Source organism: Pan paniscus, chromosome 1, assembly GCF_029289425.2.
Source record: "Pan paniscus chromosome 1, NHGRI_mPanPan1-v2.0_pri, whole genome shotgun sequence".
Taxonomy (NCBI): Eukaryota; Metazoa; Chordata; class Mammalia; order Primates; family Hominidae; genus Pan; species Pan paniscus.
This window is the reverse complement of record NC_073249.2, coordinates 76,018,073-76,038,166: the sequence shown is the minus strand read 5'-3', so window position 1 is coordinate 76,038,166 and position 20,094 is coordinate 76,018,073. Positions and strand designations below refer to the sequence as shown.

At 41.7% G+C, this 20,094-nt stretch overlaps 1 protein-coding gene across 4 annotated transcripts in view; it reads right to left on the bottom strand.

Moving 5' to 3' along the window:
• The window catches only part of ANKRD45 (ankyrin repeat domain 45), a 109,747-nt gene that overhangs the window by 81,836 nt on the left and 7,817 nt on the right, over window positions 1–20,094 (bottom strand). For 2 of the 4 annotated variants that reach the window (XM_055111433.2, XM_055111425.2), the window contains exons 2-3: window positions 17,869–17,960; window positions 16,168–16,377 (exon numbers count right to left, since the gene is read on the bottom strand). The exons of the other annotated variants lie outside the window; for them this stretch is intronic. The gene's annotated coding sequence lies outside the window, so the exon portion shown is untranslated. The remainder of the gene's footprint in view (window positions 1–16,167; window positions 16,378–17,868; window positions 17,961–20,094) is intronic. 4 annotated transcript variants of the gene reach the window in all.

The following is a 20,094-nucleotide window of genomic DNA, read 5'->3' as shown; positions in this document are numbered from 1 at the left end:
TTAGCAAACTTTACTTTTGTTGAAAACCTTGTAAGTTTGGGATTTCAATTATTCTTTATTATTAATACGACCTTGTTTAGTCCAAATTAACTTAGAATTTGTACAGATGGTTCCTTCCTGGTTCTGTATTTTGAGGCTTGGCTGAGTGCAAACAGCTCGCACATTTGAGCAGACCAATTATTAGGTAATTTTCCTAACTCTGCTTCTACAAGAGTTTCCTTATCACTTACTGAATACCGATTGTGTCTTCTTCCCTCAATCACCTGGGAGGAAACATCTATCATCCTGTCCTGAAGGTAGTTCCTCCTAGGTCTGGTCGGACCTTTGTATAGTAATTAAGATTTAGATCCCCTGCTAGGAAACCTGCTGGGTTAAGGGAATTTTTAGTGGTTAATGTTGAATCATCTTTTTTTTTTTTTTTTTTTTTAACAGAATTGCCTCATACTTTCTTCTGTTGGCAAAGCAGTTGTCGCTACAGATTGAATGTATTTGGGCCATCTACAGGTTATTGGGTTAAGGATTTTTGATAGGAAGGGTACGGGTTGTCAGTGTCCTCAGTGCTTTCGGGCTATGCCCTTGTTTACACTGACAACAAGGTGGTATTGGAGTGTTACAGGGTCACAGAGAAGACCTTCAATTACCAATTATGGGTTTTTAATTTACCCTGGTTTTTAAAGGAATAGGGTACACTGTTTTTTCTTTACTACTTCTATCTTTCTTTCTCTCTGACTTTCTGTCTCTCTTTCTCTCTCTGACTCCCTCTCTCTCTGACTCCCTCTCTCTCTCTCTGCCTCTTCCTCTCTCTCTCTGCCTCTTCCTCTTTCTCTGCCTCTTCCTCTCTCTCTCTGCCTCTTCCTCTCTCTCTCTGCCTCTTCCTCTCTCTCTCTGTCTCTTCCTCTCTCTCTGTCTCTTCCTCTCTCTCTCTGCCTCTTCCTCTCTCTCTCTCTCTCTGCCTCTTCCTCTCTCTCTCTGCCTCTTCTTCTCTCTCTCTGCCTCTTCCTCTCTCTCTCTGCCTCTTCCTCTCTCTCTCTGCCTCTTCCTCTCTCTCTCTGCCTCTTCCTCTCTCTACCTCTTCCTCTCTCTACCTCTTCCTCTCTCTCTCTCTCTGCCTCTTCCTCTCTCTCTCTGCCTCTTCCTCTCTCTCTCTCTGCCTCTTCCTCTCTCTCTCTCTGCCTCTTCCTCTCTCTCTCTCTGCCTCTTCCTCTCTCTCTCTCTCTGCCTCTTCCTCTCTCTCTCTCTCCGCCTCTTCCTCTCTTTCTGCCTCTTTCCTCTCTCTCTTTCTGCCTCTTTCCTCTCTCTCTTTCTGCCTCTTTCCTCTCTGTCTCTCTCTCTCTCCCCTTTCTGCTGGTCTTTCCCTGCCTGTGCCAGCTGCTTATGCTGTTCTCCCCTCTCCTTCCCCTTTTACCTCGGAAACTAAAAGTTCCTCTGAGAGGAGACAACATTAGATGGGGGGTTGGGGGGAACAAACAGAGGAGCAAGCAGCGCCTGAATCGACTAAAAAGGTGATAAGCTCATGTTTAGGGCCCACCTCCAAATTTATCAAGGGCTCCTGGTGGGACTCAAGATAAAAAAGACAGAGCCCCTGACCCCCCTACTCTTCCTCTAAAGTCATGAGTGGAAGGGCTTCTTTCTCCTTTCTTAGTTCAGGACATCCTCTCTTGAAGTGGCCTATTTTTCCACATCTATAGCACCTATCTTGTCCTTCCTCCCTCTTAGTTCTGGGATTCTTTAACCCTGCTCCCCCATACTCTTTAGGGGGCCTGGTAGATGAGGACCTTGGTCCTCCAGATAGAGGCTGGGGTCATTTAAAAGAGGGTTCGGACCCTTTATAGTTTCTGGCTCCCTGGAAGCTCTGTCTAGACGTACCTGGGTTTGGAGCCATCTGTTGGAAGGTGGAAAACATAAGTTTTGTCTTTTTTTTTCTCTTTTTCTTCATCCCTTTTCATGTATACTTTCTGAGCTTCCCTGAGAAGCTCACTTAGAGGACGGTCTTCCCAATTGTCTATTTTTGTAACTTTTTTGAAATATCTGGCCAACTTTTAGTGACAAATTGGAGTTTCAACACTCCTTGCCCAAGGGGATCATCCAAATTGAGGCCTGCACATTGCCTGATTTGCTCCCTCAGTCTGTCTAGGAATCTCATAGGCCCTTCGTCCTTTTCCTGTTGTATATCAAGTGCTTTAGAAAGATTTCGGGTTCAGGGTACTTATTCCCAAATTCCTTTTATTATTATCTCCCTTACATTCTGCATATTTTCCCGGTGATCTGCGTTGTTATTGTCCCACTGGGGGTCTCGGGTGGAGAATTTCTGGCCTGTGGTAGGAATGTTTTCATCAGGAGGGTGCTCACATTCCTGAACTACCATGGCAGCCCTACAAATCATACTCCTTTCTTCCTCTGAAAAGAGGATGCCCAAGATGGACATTAACTCGACCCAAGTGTATAACTGAGGTCCTAAGAATTGGTCAATTTGGTCTGCCACTCCATAAGGGTCATCTAGTGGCAGTTTAAGCTCCTTTTTAAAATTTCAGACTTACAAAGCCAATGCCTGCCCACCCCCCCACCCCCCACCTCCCTTGTGGCACCTCTTTCAAAGGGAAGAGGGTCGGGGCTGACCTCTTAGGTACAGAAGGAACTGGGAAATTCTAAATATCTTTTTTACATTGTTCTACCTCATGCTGGAGTCCTTTTAGAGAGGGGTCTTTAGGTTGGGAGGGAACAGGCTGGTGGCACAGTAATTCCCAAGAGTCAGGGTTATAAGGAGGAGGGATAATGTGAGTAGAGGGGGAATTTGGAATGGGATCTGAGGCAGCAGTGGCTGTTTGAGGGGAAAGATCGGGGACACTGAGTGGGGGAAGATAGTCTAGGGGATCCCATGTGCTGGAATCTTTAGGCATGAGAGCTGGCTCCTCTGACTTTTCATTTTGAGGTGCCAGATTGGGTTCTTCCCTATTTGTTTTTAAGGGAAAAAGGAGGGCAGGTCCTTGCCTCCAACAAAGGGCATAGCCTAGTTCTTCTTGAGATACTGGACTTTTATCATTAACATATCAGATTAGAAACTGACACATTACATACTCATTCTACCCAAACTTTGGCCAGAAGATTGAGGGATTGAGGATGGGTCCCTGAGTCCAAATAAAACAGCAATATTTTAACATTTGTTGCTTTTTCCTATGTTTAGTCCTCTCATTATCTTTCCAGTGTTTTCGCATGAGACCTAGGGGGCTATACAGGGGAATATCTTCGTTACCATCTTTATCCCCCTTACTCCCTGTCTTGCTTGGGGTATTTCCCATCTTGATGGTTTTGGGGTAAGGTTCAAGGTTCAATTTCCCTTACTGGAAATTTCTCACCTTTTGGGGTAAGCCTCAATTTCCCCACTGGGATTTTTGCCTTTTGGGGTGGGGCTCAATTTCCCCACTGGAAATTTCTTGCCTTTTGGGGTGAGGCTCAATTTCCTCCATGGGAAATTTCTCACCTTTTCTACTATGGAGGTTTGTGTGAGGTTCAATCCCCCCCAGTGGGGATGTCTCACCTCTTTTTAACCTCTAAGCCACCCCGACCAAGGAGTACTTCACTGCCCCACCCCCCACGGCTTTCTTACCTTGGTCCTGACCACCAAGGAAATACTTTACTGGCTCCCACGGCTTCTCCTTCCTTGGTCCATGCCCAGAGTCGTTGCTGCAGTATGTGAGGATCCGTTAAGCTAGGTTGCTGGCCAGTTTTTTGTTTTGTTTTGGTTTTTTCTGTGTTGCTGAGAGCTCAGGTTATTCCTCGCACTGGGTGGGTCTTGATTTCTCACCCCTGAGGCCGCCACAAGGGGGCGGGGCACATCTCCTCAGGAGAGTGAACCAGCGACCGTCCCCAGAGGGAAATGTAATCACAGGCGAGCCCCCAAATTGTTACATATAAAGTTTCAGTGCTGCAAAAGAAATAGCACTCAAATATAAAATTTTCTTTTTAACTCTCAGCAAGGCCAGGTACTTCTGTAGAAAGATGTGCCCTGGTGGCTCACGCCTGTAATCCCAGCACTTTGGGAGGCCAAGATGGGTGGATCACAAGGTCAGGAGATTGAGACCATCCTGGCTAACACGGTGAAACCCCGTCTCTACTAAAAATACAAAAAAATTAGCCAGGCGTGGCGGTGGGTGCCTTGTAGTCCCAGCTACTTGGGAGGCTGAGGCAGGAGAATGGCAAGAACCCGGAAGACAGAGCTTGCAGTGAGCCGAGATCACGCCACTGCACTCCAGCCTGGGCGACAGAGAGAGACTCCGTCTCAAAAAACAAAACAAAACAAAAACGAAGTGTGCACCCTTACAGATGGAGCAATGGTGAGCGCACACTTGGACAAGGGAGGGGAAGGGGTTCTTATCCCTGACGCACATGGCCCCTGCTGCTGTGTTATTCCCCTATTGGCGAGGATTAGACTGCATGGGCTAAACTAATTCTGATTGGCTAATTTAAAGAGAATGATGGGGTGAGTGCTTTGGCAGAAGTCAGGGTCGAGCAGGTAGCAGGTAATCAGAATGAGTTAGTGTGGAGCAGCTGATTGGAATGAGTTACGGTGGAGCAGATGATCAGAATGAGTTAGGGTGGAGTAGGTAATCGAAAAAAGTTGCTTTACAAGGAAGTGAAGTTTAAAAGTAGAAAGTTTAAAAGGAAGTTTAAAAGTAGAAGGCAAAGAATTGAACATACTGACATATTAATTCTTTGAAAAGAAATTTAGAATTCATATCTAACAGTGGTCAGAGCACAGTTTGGTTTTATACATTTTAGGGAGACATGAGACATTAATCAACATATGTAAGATGAACATTGGTTCCGTCTGGAAAGGTGGGACAACTCAAAGTGGGGAGGGAGCTTCCAGGTCATAGGTAGGTAAGAGACAAATTGTTGCATTCTTTTGAGTTTCTGATTAATCTCTCCAAAGGAGGCAATGAGATATGCATTTATCTCAGTGAGCAGAGGGGTGACTTTGAATAGAATGGGAGGCAGATTTGCCCTAAGCAGTTCCCAGCTTGACTTTTCCCTTTAGCTTAGTGATTTTGGGGGCCCAAGATATTTTCCTTTCACACTTTGACACGGGGAAGATGATGCTGACAATCAGAAGGCTGTGTTTCTGAGAACTGATGCTGCTTCATTTCAAAAACATAAACAGTGAGAAGCAATGCTTTTACTAAAACATGAATAAAAAATCATTACCACTATATCTGAGTGTTTAACATGTGCTTCTAGTGAAAGTTAAGAAGTGGCAAATGAGTCAGGGCCTGGAACATGAGGGTTAAACAGGGCATTACCCACCTGAGCTCTTTCTCTCAGGTTTTCTGGGGAATCAGTGATTATTTCACCAGGCAGCATCACTCTTCTCCTTGTTCATCTGTGTGAAACCACGTTCACCCTAATCCAACCCAGGCAAGACAATACAACATGATAGTGACAGCCCTGGCTTTGTGGTTCTGTTCTTATATTTTAACGTTAAAAATATGAATTTCTTGGCCGGTCATGGTGGCTCACACCTGTAATCCCAGTACTTTGGGAGGTCAAGGGATGGGGGGTGGGGGGGTGGATCAACAGAGGTCAGGAGCTCGACACCAGCCTGGCCAACAATGGTGAAACTCCATCTCTACTAAAAATACAAAAATTAGCCAGGCATGGTGGCAAGTGCCTGTAATCTCAGCTACTTGGGAAGCTGAGGCAGGAGAATAGCTGGAACCTGAGAGGTTGCAGTGAGCTGAGATCATGCCATTGCACTTCAGCTCAGGTGACAACAGCAAGACTCCACCTCAAAAAAAAAAGAATTTCTTGTTAATTTCCCCATTTGTAGCACTATTCTATTTTGTTATGTTATTCTTTGTTATTCTTTCTATCTCTCTATCCATCTATCTCCCTATTCATCCAGATGGAAAACAAGCACTGGTTATAGACATGGATAAATATGCATGCATATTCATGCTGGCAAATGCATAACCACTTGCATTTAATCCGGAACACAGCTTTAAAGCCAGATTAAATCATGGCTTCAATGCTCATTAGTTGTGAGACCATCAACCATCAACATCTCATTTTCACCTATATAATGATATACTTTCTTCTATCTAAAGGATGTGGACAACATAGAATAAAAACATATCCAAGAAAATAGAACTACCAAATGCAGTTCAAATAAAGAGAGAGTGAAGTAGGACCAATTATATGGATATAAAGAGATGTCACAGAATTCCAAAATAAGAGGTTAAGTGCACCCAGTCCTCAGAAGGACTCTGTTCTCCAGCTTTTTCTTTGCTCACTGATTTCTTCTGATTACTGGTCTGCTAGGCATAAACTTCCTTAGCCCCCACATCTATAAAACCTCACAGTCCACTGCCCATCAGTAACTTTTATTTTTAATACCAAATTACTGGAAGAGCAATCTGGCTGGTTTAACTTATCTGCTTTGAGTGAAGGCATCTATGCCATAGGTTGCTGGCTAGAAAACGGCTGCCGCTGGGTTAGATTTCTGCCCATTGGCAAATAAGTTATGGTTGGAGCGGGAAAAGAGGAGTATCCCAGGGAAATAGCACTGTCTAAGGCACTATTTCTCAGAGGTAGCTATGTATAGCAGACAGTAATTTCAAGGGCCAAGTGTAGACTAGGTGCTCAATACGTAGGATTTCAATTTTTTTTTTTCTTTTTGAGACAGAGTCTCACTCTGTCACCCAGGCTGGAGTGCAGTGGCATGATCTTGGCTCACTGCAACCTCCGCCTCCCGGGTTCAAGCAATTCTCCTGCCTCAGCCTCCCAAGTAGCTGGGACTACAGGTGCATGCCACGGACACCAAGCTAACTTTTGTAGTTTTAGTAGAGACAGGGTTTCACCATATTGGTCAGCTGGTCTCAAATTCCTGACCTCAGATGATCCACCCGCCTCAGCCTCCCAAAGTGCTGGGATTACAAGCGTGAATCACTGTGCCTGGCCAGAATTTCAATTTTTATAAACCAGATGGAAGGTAGTGTTTTCTTGACTTTTAACCATGAAACTTAAGAAGTTTATTATTATTATTATTATTATTATTTCAATAGCTTTAGAGGTATGTGTGGTTTTTGGTTACATGGATGAATTGTATAGTGGTGAATCTGGAATTTTAGGATACTTGTCACTTGAATAGTGTACATTGTACCCAATACACAGTTTTGCATCCCTCGCCTCCTACCCACTCTTCCCCCTTCAGGGTCTCCAATGTCCATTATACCATTTTGTATGCCTTTGTGTACCCACAGCTTAGCTCCCACTTACAAGTGCGAACCTGCAGTATTTGGTTTTCCATAACCATGGAATTTAAGGAGGGAGTTCTAGATGTCCAATGAATTGTCTACTTCTCTTGTATTATTTTTATTAGGAAATTTTTCAATTACATAGAAAACAACAGATTCTAATATAACTGAACATCTGAATTTAAAAGACATTTATTAGTTGTAATATTTTTCAAATCATTTTAATAATATGAATGAAATATTACTGGTAAAATTAAGAAATTTTATTGTCATTTTCAGTTCTCTGGCCCTTCCTACCTATGTTAACAAAATCACTATCATCCTTATATCATGTGTATATTCTTCAATCATGCTATTATAATTTTATCACGTTAATGTGTATTCCTAAGCAATGTATGGTATTTTAAATGCTTTCTTTTTAAAGTATATTTTAATTTTTATTTTAGATTCAGGAGTACATGTGCAGGTTTGTTAGGTGGGTATATAACATGATGCTGAGGCTTGATGTATGAGTGATCCTGTCACCCAGGTAGTGAACATAGTACCCAATAGGTAGTTTTTCAGCCCTTGCTCCCATCCCTCCTTCCCTCCTCTAGTATTCCCCAGTGTTTATTGTTGCCATCTTTATGTCCATGTGTATTCAATGTTCAGCTCCACCTTATAAGTGAGAACATGCAGTATTTGGTTTTCTGTTCCTGTGTTAATTCACTTAGGATATTGGCTTGGACTGCATCCATGTTGCTGCAAAGGACATGATATCACTCTTTCTTATGGTGCCATAGTATTCCATGGTGTATATGTACTATATTTTCTTCATCCAATCCATCAATGATGGGCACCTATGTTGATTCCATGTCTCTGCTATTGTGACTAGTGCTGCGATAAGCATATGAGTGTGTGTGTCTTTTTGGCAGAATGTTTTATGATCCTTTGGGTATATACCCAGTAGTAGGATTGCTGGGTTGAATGGCAGTTCTGTTTTAGGTCCTTTGAGAAGTCTCCAACTTCTTTCCACACTGGCTGAACTAGTTGACATTCCCACCAACAGCGTATAAGCCCCAGTCTTCCATAGCACTCCCAGGCCTATTAGGACAAGGAAATTCCCACCCAGTAAATTTTAGCCAGACCGGTTATCTGCTCTTAAACCCTGTCTCCTGATAAGATGTTATCCATGACAATGCATCCCCAAAACTTCATTACCAATTTTAATTTCACCCCAGTACTCTGCCCCCATTTGCCTTGTGATATTTTATTGCCTTGTGAAGCATGTGATCTCTGTGACCCACACCCTATTCGTACACTCCCTCCCCTTTGAAAATCAGTAATAAAAACTTGCTGGTTTTATGGCTTAGGGGGCATGAAGGAAACTGCCAACATGTGATGTCTCCCCCGGACACCCAGCTTTAAATTTTCTCTCTTTTGTACTCTTTCCCTGTATTTCTCAGACTGGCTGATACTTAGGGAAATGGAAAAGAACCTACGTGAAATATTAGGGGTGGTTCCCCCGATAGGTCCCACATGTCAATTTTTGTTCTTGTTACAATTGCTTTTGAGGACTTAGTCATAAATTATTTGCCAAGGCCAGTGTCCAGAATGACATTTCCTTTCTTCTAGGATTTTTATAGTTTTAGGTCTCACATTTAAGCCTTTAATCCATCTTGAGTAAATTTTTGTCTATGGTGAAACATAGGATTCCAGATTCAATCATCTGCTTAGGGCTAGCCAGTTATCCCAGTACCATTTACTGAATAGGGAGCCCTTTTCTCATTGTTTGTTTTTGCTGATTTTGTCAAAGATCAGGTGGTTGTAGGTGTGTGGCTTTATTTCTGGGTTCTCTATTCTGTTCCATTGGTCTATGGGTCTGTTTTTGACCAATACCATGCTGTTTTGGTTACTGTAGCCTTGTAGTATAGTTTGAAGTTGAGTAATGTGATGCATCCAGCTTTGTTCTTTTTGCTTAGGATTGCTTTTGCTATTAGGGCTCTTTTTTGGTTTCATATGAATTTAAGAATAGTTTTTTCTATTCACATAGAGGATGACTTTGATGAGTTGACAGAACTAGGCTTCAGAAGGTCGGTAATAATAAACTTCTCTAAGCTAAAGGAGCATGTTCAAACCCACAACAAGGAAGCTAAAAACCTTGAAAAAAGATTAGATGAATGGCTAACTAGAATAAACAGTGTAGAGAAGATCTTAAATGACCTGATAGAGCTGAAAACCATGGCAGGAGAACTATGTGATGCATGCACAAGCTTCAGTAGCCGATTCGATCAAGTGGAAGAAAGGGTTTCAGCGATTGAAGATCAAATTAATGAAATGAAGCGAGAAGAGAAGTTTAGAGAAAAAAGAGTAAAAACAATGAACAAAGCCTCCAAGAAATATGGGACTATGTGAAAAGACCAAATCTACATTTGATTGGTGTACCTGAAAGTGACAGGAGAATGGAACCAAGCTAGAAAACATTCTTCAGGATATTATCCAGGAGAACTTCACCAACCTAGCAAGGCAGGCCAACATTCAAATTCAGGAAATACAGAGAACACCACAAAGGTACTCCTCGAGAAGGGCAACCCCAAGACACATAATTGTCAGATTCACCAAGGTTGAAATGAAGGAAAAAATGTTAAGGCCAGCCAGAGAGAAAGGTTGGGTTACCCACAAAGGGAAGCCCATCAGGCTAACAGCAGATCTCTCAGCAGAAACTCTATAAGCCAGAAGAGAGTGGGGGCCAATATTCAACATTCTTAAAGAAAAGAATGTTCAACCCAGAATTTCACATCCAGCCAAACTAAGCTTCATAAGTGAAGGAGAAATAAAATCCTTTACAGACAAGCAAATGCTGAGAGATTTTGTCACCACCAGGCCTGCCTTACAAGAGCTCCTGAAGGAAGCACTAAACATGGAAAGGAACAACCGGTATCAGCTACTGCAAAAATATGCAAAATGGTAAAGACCATCGATGCTAGGAAGAAACTGCATCAACTAACGGGCAAAATAACCAGCTAACGTCATAATGACAGGATCAAATTCACACATAACAATATTAACCTTAAATGTAAATGGGCTAAATGCCCCAATTAAAAGACACAGACTAGCAAATTGGATAAAGAGTCAAGACCCATCAGTGTGCTGTACTCAGGAGACCCATCTCAAGTACAGACACACATATAGGCTCAAAATAAAGGGATGGAGGAAAATTTACCAGGCAAATGGAAAGAAAAAAAAAAAAGCAGGAGTTGCAATCCTAGTCTCCGATAAAATAGACTTAAAACCAACAAAGATCAAAAGAGACAAGGCCATTACATAATGGTAAAGGGATCAATTCAACAAGAAGAGCTAACTATTCTATATATATATATCTGCACCCAATACAGGAGCACCCAGATTCATAAAGCAAGTCTTTAGAGACCTACAAAGAGACTTAGATTCCCACACAATAATAATGGGAGACATTAACACCCCACTGTCAATATTAGACAGATCAACATGACAGAAGGTTAGACACAAGGATATCCAGGACTTGAACTCAGCTCTGCACCAATCAGACCTAATAGACATCTACAGAACTCTCCACCCCACATCAACAGAATATACATTCTTCTCAGCACCACATTGTACTTATTCCAAAACTGACCACATAGTTGGAAGTAAAGCACTCCTCAGCAAATGTAAAAGAACACAAATCACAACAAACTGTCTCTCAGACCACAGCGCAATTAAACTAGAATGCAGGATTAAGAGTCACTCAAAACCACACAACTACATGGAAACTGAACAACCTGCTCCTGAATGACTACTGGGTAAATAACGAAATGAAGGCAGAAATAAAGATGTTCTTTGAAACCAATGAGAACAAAGACACAATGTACCAGAATCTCCAGGACACATTTAAAGCAGTGTGTAGAGGGAAATTTATAGCAATAAATGCCCACAAGAGAAAGCAGGAATGATCTAAAATCAACACCCTAACATCAAAATTAAAAGAACTAGAGAAGCAAGAGCAAACAGATTCCAAAGCTAGCAGAAGGCAAGAAATAACTAAGGTCAGCGCAGAACTGAAGAAGATAGAGACACAAAAAACCCTTCAAAAAAATCAATGAATCCAGGAGCTGTTTTTTTTTTAAAGATCAACAAAATTGATAGAGTGATAACAAGACTAATAAAGAAGAAAACAAAGAACAATCAAATAGATGCAATAAAAAATGATAAAAAGGATATCACCACCGATCCCACAGAAATACAAACTACCATCAGAGAATACTATAAACACCTCTACACAAATAAACTAGAAAATCTAGAAGAAACGGATAAATTCCTGGACACATACACCCTCCCTACACTAAACCAGGAGGAAGTTGAATCACTGAATAGAACAATAACAGGATCTGAAATTGTGGCAATAATTAATAGCCTACCAACCAAAAAAAGTCCAGGACCACATGGATTCACAGCCGAATTCTACCAGAGGTACAAAGAGGAACTGGTACAATTCTTTCTGAAACTATTCCAATCAATAGAAAAAGAGAGAATCCTCCCTAACTCATTTTATGAGGCCAGCATCATCTTGATACCAAAGTCTGGCAGAGACACAACAAAAAAAGAGAATTTTAGACCAATATCCCTGATGAACATCAAAGCAAAAATCCTCAATAAAATACTGGCAAACTGAATCCAGCAGCACATCAAAAAGCTTATCCACCAAGATCAAGTTGGCTTCAACCCTGGGATGCAAGGCTGGTTCCACATACACAAATCAATAAATGTAATCCATCACATAAACAGAACCAAAGACAAAAACCACACGATTATCGCAATAGATGCAGAAAAGGCCTGACAAAATTCAACAACCCTTCATGCTAAAAACTCTCAATAAACTAGGTATTGATGGGATGTATCTCAAAATAATAAGAGCTATTTATGACAAACGCACAGCCAATATCATACTGAATGGGCAAAAACTGGAAGCATTCCCTTTGAAAACTGGCATAAGACAGGGACGCCCTCTCTCACCCCTCCTATTCCACATAGTGTTGGAAGTTCTGACCAGGGCAATCAGGCAAGAGAAAGAAATAAAGGGTATTCAATTAGGAAAAGAGGAAGTCAAATTGTCCCTGTTTGCAGATGACATGATTGTATATTTAGAAAACCCCATCATCTCAGCCCCAAATCTCCTTAAGCTGATAAGCAACTTCAGCAAAATCTCAGGATACAAAATCAATGTGTAAAAATCACAAGCATTCCTATACACCAATAACAGAGAAACAGAGAGCCAAATCACGTGTGACTTCCCATTCACAATTGCTACAAAGAGAATAAAATGCCTAGGAATCTAACTTACAAGGAATGTGAAGGACCTCTTCAAGGAGAACTACAAACCACTGCTCAACAAAATAAAAGAGGACACAAACAAATGGAAGAACATTCTATGTTCATGGATAGGAAGAATCAATATTGTGAAAATGGCCATACTGCCCAAGGTAATTTATAGACTCAATGCCATCCCCATCAAGTTACCAATGACTTTCTTCACAGAATTGGAAAAAACTACTTTAAAGTTCATATGGAATCAAAAAAGAGCTTGCATTGCCAAGACAGTCCTAAGCCAAAAGAACAAAGCTGGAGGCATCACGCTACCTGACTTCAAACTATTCTACAAGGCTACAGTAACCAAAACAGCATGGGACTGGTACCAAAACAGAGATATAGACCAATGGAACAGAACAGAGGCATCAGAAATAATGCCACATATCTACAACCATCTGATCTTTGACAAACCTGACAAAAACAAGAAATGGGGAAAGGATTCCCTATTTAATAAATGGTGCTGGGAAAACTGGCTAGCCATATGTAGAAACCTGAAACTGGATCCCTTCCTTACACCGTATACAAAAATTAATTCAAGATGGATTTAAGACTTAAATGTTAGACCTAAAACCACAAAAACCCAAGAAGAAAACCTAGGCAATACCATTCAGGACATAGGCATGGGTAAGGACTTCATGACTAAAACACCAAAAGCAATGGCAACAAAAGCCAAAATAGACAAATAGGATCTAATTAAACTAAAGAGCTTCTGCACAATAAAAGAAACTACCATCAGAGTGAACAGGCAACCTACAGGATGGGAGAAAATTTTTGCAATCTGCCCATCTGACAAAGGGCTAATATCCAGAATCTACAAAGAACTTAAACAAATTTAAAAGAAAAAAACAACCCCATCAAAAAGTGGGCAAAGGATATGAGCAGACACTTTTCAAAAGAAGACATTTCTGCAGCCAACAGACACATGAAAAAATGCTCATCATCACTGGCCATCAGAGAAATGCAAATCAAACCCACAATGAGATACCATCTCACACCAGTTAGAATGGCAATCATTAAAAAGTCAGGAAACAACAGATGTTGGAGAGGATGTGGAGAAACTGGAACACTTTTACACTGTTGGTGGGAGTGTAAACTAGTTCAACCATTGTGGAAGACAGTGTGGCAATTCCTCAAGGATCTAGAACTAGAAATACCATTTGACCCAGGGATCCCATTACTGGGTATACACCCAAAGGAGGATAAATCATGCTACTATAAAGACACATGTACACGTATGTTTACTGCGGCACTATTCACAATAGTAAAGACTTGGAACCAACCCAAATGTCCATCAATGATAGACTGGATTAAGAAAATGTGGCACATATATGCAGCCATAAAAAAGGATGAGTTCATATCCTTTATAGGGACACGGATGAAGCTGGAAACCATCATTCTCAGCAAACTATCACAAGGACAGAAAACCAAACACGACATGTTCTCACTCATAGTTAGGAATTGAACAAGAAGAACACCTGGACACAGGGCAGGGTACACCACACACCGGGGCCTGTCGTGAGGTCGGGAGATGGGGGAGGGATAGCATTAGGAGAAATACCTAATGTAAATGACAAGTTAATGGGTGCAGCAAACCAACATGGCACATGCCTATGTAACAAACCTGCACATTGTGCACATGTACCCTAGAACTTAGAGTATAATAAATAAATAAATAAAAATTTAAAAATTAGAATTAAATTAAAAATTTTAATTTTTGTTAGTGACTTAAAAATCATCATTTTATGATTTGAAGCTCACAATAATAAATAATATAAGATAGAGTGAAAATTAAAAATCAAAGATAACTAGAAATTCAACAGGCAAAGGAGTGGTAATGGCATTCAAAAGAAACATAAAAGGGCATGAAGGCACAAAATAAGTTACAAAGTATACTGGTGAACACGTAAGTGTTTGAAATAGCAGAAAAGTGTATGGTTGGGGCAGAGGCAAGAGATGTGGTTACCTGGATTGGAAAAGATCAGACAGCAACATGATCTTGGAGGGGGATGAGACAGCAGGCACAGAGAGAAACCAAGAGTGGCTCTCTGGCTTCTATCTTGGGTGACTAGGTAGCCTATGATTTTCTAATTAGAAGATTTTGAAGATCAGGGTTAAAATCAGGATGATGAATGCAGGCTTAGACAACTAGAGGTAGAAGTATCAATGTACCTCCAGCCAACATATATTTGAATTCAAAGTTCAGCAGATAAGACTGAGATATAAAAATAGATTTCAGAGTATCATCATATAGAGGGTAGCTAAAACCTTCAAAGAGGATGGGCTCCAAAGCCACCCAAGGTGAGTGTTTATAAGGAGAAGAAAAGAGGGCTAAAGGCAGAGCCTTGGGGAACAACTACATTTAGGGAGAAGGCAAAGGAAGATAGGGAAAAATCATTAGAGAATAAACAGCTTTAGGTGAATGTGGCAACATAAAAGCCAAGGAAGAAGGAGAAGGAGGAAGGTAGGGGGTAAGTGCCATGATGTCAGGGGCTCTGCACTGATCTTTATTGCTGGCAGTCTGCTGGCTTGCTGGCAGTCTGCTGGCTGTCATTCTGTGTCCTTTTTTTTTTTTTTTTTTTTTTTTTGAGATAGGGTCTCACTTTCTTGCCGAGGCTGAAATGCAGTGGTGCAATCACAGCTCACTATAACCTTGAACTTCTGGGCTCATGTGATCTTCCCACTTCAGCCTCCTGAAGTCGTTAGGACGATAGACATGCACCACCACCATGCCTGGCTAATTTTTTTATTTCTTTTACAGACAGGATCTTGCTATGCTGCCCAGGCTTGTCTGGAATTCCTGGCCTCAAGTGATCCTCCCAACCTGGACTCCCAAAGCACTGGGATTACAAGCATGAACCATCATGCCCCTCTGTGTCCATTCTTCTTATTTTATTTTTTTGAGATGAAGTCTCATTCTGTTGTCCAGGCTAGAGTACAGTAGCATGATCTTGGCTACCTGCAACCTCCACCTCCTGGGTTCAAGCGATTCTCATGCCTCAGCCTCCCAAGTAGCTGGGGTTACAGGCGCATACCACTCCACTATACCCAGCTATTTTTTTTTTTTTTTTTTGAGACGGAGTCTTGCTCTGTCGCCCAGGCTGGAGTGCAGTGGCACGATCTCGGGTCACTGCAAGCTCCACCTCCCGGGTTCACACCATTCTCCTGCCTCAGCCTCCCGAGTAGCTGGGACTACAGGTGCCTGCCACCACACCTGGCTAATTTTTTTGTATTTTTAGAAGAGACAGGGTTTCACCGTGTTGGCCAGGCTGGTCTCGAACTCCTGACCTCAGGTGATCCACCCACCTCAGCCTCCCAAAGTGCTGGGCTTACAGGTGTGAATCACCGTGCCCGATATCTGTGTCCATTCTTATACATCCATTCACATGCCTCTACCTCAGGTCTCCTTTTCCCCTGTCCCCAAATATTTCACCTTCCAGCCAAGCCATTCATTGCAGTTTGTGTGTCTATGTAAATTCTAACCTTGAACCATTTTTCTTTCCACACAAAGGTAGGTTTCCCAATGTTCTTGCCCATTTGGAGAATTTCCTCTCACCTCTGCAGTGCAGCTACTGTCCATTTTATGGCTTGCACCAGTGTCCTGATCCAACCCAGTCATGAACCAAGCTCAAGCTTTTTCCCACTCTTTCAGTTGGTCATAAGGCAAGCCCACGCAACCACAGGTGTGAGAGAAGGGAAAGTACTTATGTAACAGTGATGGTCTGATGATGCTGACACTTTGATCTCAGACTTCTAGCCTCCAGAACTGCAAGAAAATAGATTTCAGTTGTTAAAGCCACTTAGCACAGCTGCCCTACAAACTAATGCAGTCCTTTTCCTCCATTATGGGTCAAGCATGTCACTAGCAGGGTTATGTTGTAACTTAATCTGGTTATTGCCTTAGTGGCAAGGCAGGAAAGTGGGGCTGATCTTGAAAGGGCTCATGTCCCGCGGTGGGGAGGCCTTTTCAACATCTTCAAGCAAGGAAGGAGCACTAGCCCTAGGGAGGAGAGGGCCACTTCTCTAGGCTCAGAGGGTTCAGGGAAATTTGGGAATTAAAGATTTGGGGGTGCATGAACATAGATGTCCCCATCCCATGTTCAAGATCCCACTCTTTCCCAACTAGCACCCTGTTCTAGGCAGAGCCAACTTGCCAGTAGTAAGAATTTAATCTTCCTTGAGGTCCTGCAACTCTTACAATTAAGTCCTGGACCTAGCCCTCAGCTTTTCCTGCTTTCCAGTTGCAGATGAGAGCCTCTTTATTTCTTAATGAGGAGGCCCTTTGGCTTTCATGCTTAGTTTTTAATCGTCAGATTAATCACTTTCAACCTTTCATTACATTTCTTCAAAATATCAAATAAGCTTAACATCAGCCCACTCATATTTCCCCCATATATCTCAAACATCTGATCCACTGAACCTACTAGGGTGTTTCCATCCACCAGAAGATACAGTTCAGCAGCAGTGAAGTTTGAACAATTGCACTTCAGTTGTGCCAAGGACTGTCTGTGCTTCTTTCTACCACAAGTGTTGATATTCTCATTGCTAGCCTGGAAGCAGGTGGTCCAATACCAAAATCCCATTATAGTGACTGCTTTCTTGAACCACTCCTGACACTAACTGTTGCAGTTGGACTCCTCTGGAAGCATATTCTGAGATGGAGTTTAGTATGTAATTTATTAGAGAGTGCTTTTGGGACCAATACTTGTGAAAAGAAAGGGACAGAAGCAGGGCAGAGGGAGAAGTTGGGCTGTACTGTAGTTTCAACAAAGGCCTCTGCAGCCCCTCTGGGAAGCTCTGACGCTGGGATGATCCTTCAGAGTTATCCCAAGTAGGGGCAACAGAGCTGTGCCTTTACATCCCAGCATTGACCAGTGATTGAATGCAGGCTGTCCCAGAGAGGGAGTGAGACCTTGGTCAGGCCACTCTTTTTCAGTCAAAGTGCCTCCCAAAAAGGACTGACAGCAGAGCTCTCTCTGTCAACAGCACTTCTAGCATCCAGTGGATTGTGTCCCTCATTCCTGAAGGATGTCTGGGTGGTACATTACAGCATTAACTATGTGCCACCAACTTGACATAGTTAGGTCCATTTATTCTTCAATATTTAGGGATGGCTTTTTTCTCTTTTGATTAAATTTTCTTTAAAAATTTTAAAGATATTAAAATAAATGCCTTTTAGTAAAATAAAAATAAATATTAAGTAAATAATAAAATTTTATTTAAATAAAAATAGAGGGCCGGGCATGGTGGCTCATACCTGCAATCCCAGCACTTTGGGAGCCTAGGCAGGTGGATTGCTTGAGCTCAGGAGATCGAGACCAGCCTGGGTACCACGGTGAAACTCTGTCGCTATAGAAAAAAAAAAAAAATTAGCCAGATGTGGTGGCATGTGCCTGTAGTCCCAACTATTTGTGGGGCTGAGGCAGGAGAACTCCTTGAGCCCAGGAGGCTGAGGCAGCAGTGCGCTGTGTTTGCACCACTGCACTGTGGCCTGGGTGATAAAGTGAGACTCTGTGTTAAAAAAAATTAAATAAATAAAAATAGATTTTGCTTAAGTGAATTTTTTAATTATTAAGAACATTTAATAAATAAAAATATAAAGCCTAATACTTTCAAAATCTGGCTGCCATCCCTAACCTTTCTACCCTGGTCTCTCCTTTCCCCTGTAGGTAACCATTTTTATTAATTCTCCATTTATCTTTCAATTTATATATATATGTAAAATTTTAAACTATAAATACATATACACTTATATACACTCACACTATATTTCTACCCATTTCTTAATCAAAGTTAGCATGCTATAAACACTGTTCACTTGGTTTTCATTACTTAACAACATGCCTGAAGAGTATGCCATTAAGAGATCTTCCGGCCGGGCGCAGCGGCTCACGCCTGTAATCCCAGCACTTTGGGAGGCCGAGGCGGGTGGATCACAAGGTCAGGAGTTCAAGACCAGACTGACCAATATGGTGAAACCCTATCTCTACTAAAAATACAAAAATTAGCTGGCATGGTGGCGTGCACCTGTAATCCCAGCTACTCAGGAGGCTGAGGTAGGAGAATTGCTTGAACCTGGGTGGTGGAGGTTGCAATGAGCTGAGATTGTGCTACTGCACTCCAGCCTGGACAACAGAGAAAGATTCCATCTCAAAAAAAAAAAAAAAAAAAAAAGATCCTCCTTGTTTTGTTTTGCTTTTAATTTTTTTTTGAGACCAAGTCTCACTCTGTCACCCAGGCTGGAGAGCAGTGGCGCGATCTCAGCTCACTGCAACCTCCGCCTCCCAGGTTCAAGCAATTCTCCTGCCTCAGCCTCCCAAGTAGCTGGGATTACAGGTGCCCACGACCATGCATGGCTAATTTTTGTATTTTTAGTAGAGACGGGGTTTCACCATATTGGCCAGGCTGGTCTCGAACTCCTGACCTCAGGTGATCTGCCCACCTCGGCCTCCCAAAGTGCTGGGATTATAGGCATGAGCCACCCCACCCAGCCCTTTGTCATTTCTTTTTATAACTGCATAGTCCTCATTATGTAGATATCCCATAGTTTATTTAATCAGCCCCCTAATAAGAGTCTTTTAGATTCTTTCTAATTTTTGTTATTACAAAGTATCCTGCAGTGAATAACCTTGTGCATAACTTATTTTATTTTTGCAAGTGTTTCCTCAGGATAATGGAAAAAGGTCAATGCAAATGTCATTTTGCTAGATCTTGCCAAATCCCCCTCCATAGAAGTTTTATCATTTTGCACACACTGGTCACAAATGAGTGCATTCTTCCCCACAGTTGTGTCAGAAAAACAGGTTGTGCCATTTCAGATTTTTGCCTACTTTATAGGTGGTAAATGGGTCTCAAAATAGACACAATTTGCATTTATCTTATTATGAGCAAGATTGCCCATGATATATTCATAATATATTTAAATGATTAAGGGCATTTTCTTTTTCTGTAAACTGGCTGTTCATATATTTTGCCCATTTATGTTATTTGTTTTTTTCTCTATTTTTAGGAGTCATTTATATATTACATTATGAACGCTTTATGATATATTAATATATTGCAAATGTGTTTTTCCTAATTGTCATTTTTTTTTTACTTCATTTATCTTTGTCCCATGGAAATTTTTTTATGCAGTCAAATTGATCAATCTTTTTGCTTCTAGATTTTGAGTCATATTCAGGGAAGTGTTTCTCCTTTTTTTTTTTTTTTTTTTCCTCCCAGGTTCAAGTGATTCTCCTGCCTCAGCCTTCCAAGTAGCTGGGATTACAGGTGCCCGCCACCATGCCCAGCTAATTTTTGCATTTTTAGTAGAGACAGGGTTTCACCATGCTGGCCAGTCTGGTCTTGAACTGCTGACCTCAAGTGATCAGCCCACCTTGGCCTTCCAAAGTGCTGGGATTACAGGCATGAGCCACCACGCCCAGCCTCTCCACTCTTAATAAGGAAATTCACCCATATTTTCTTATATTATTTTTACGCTTTC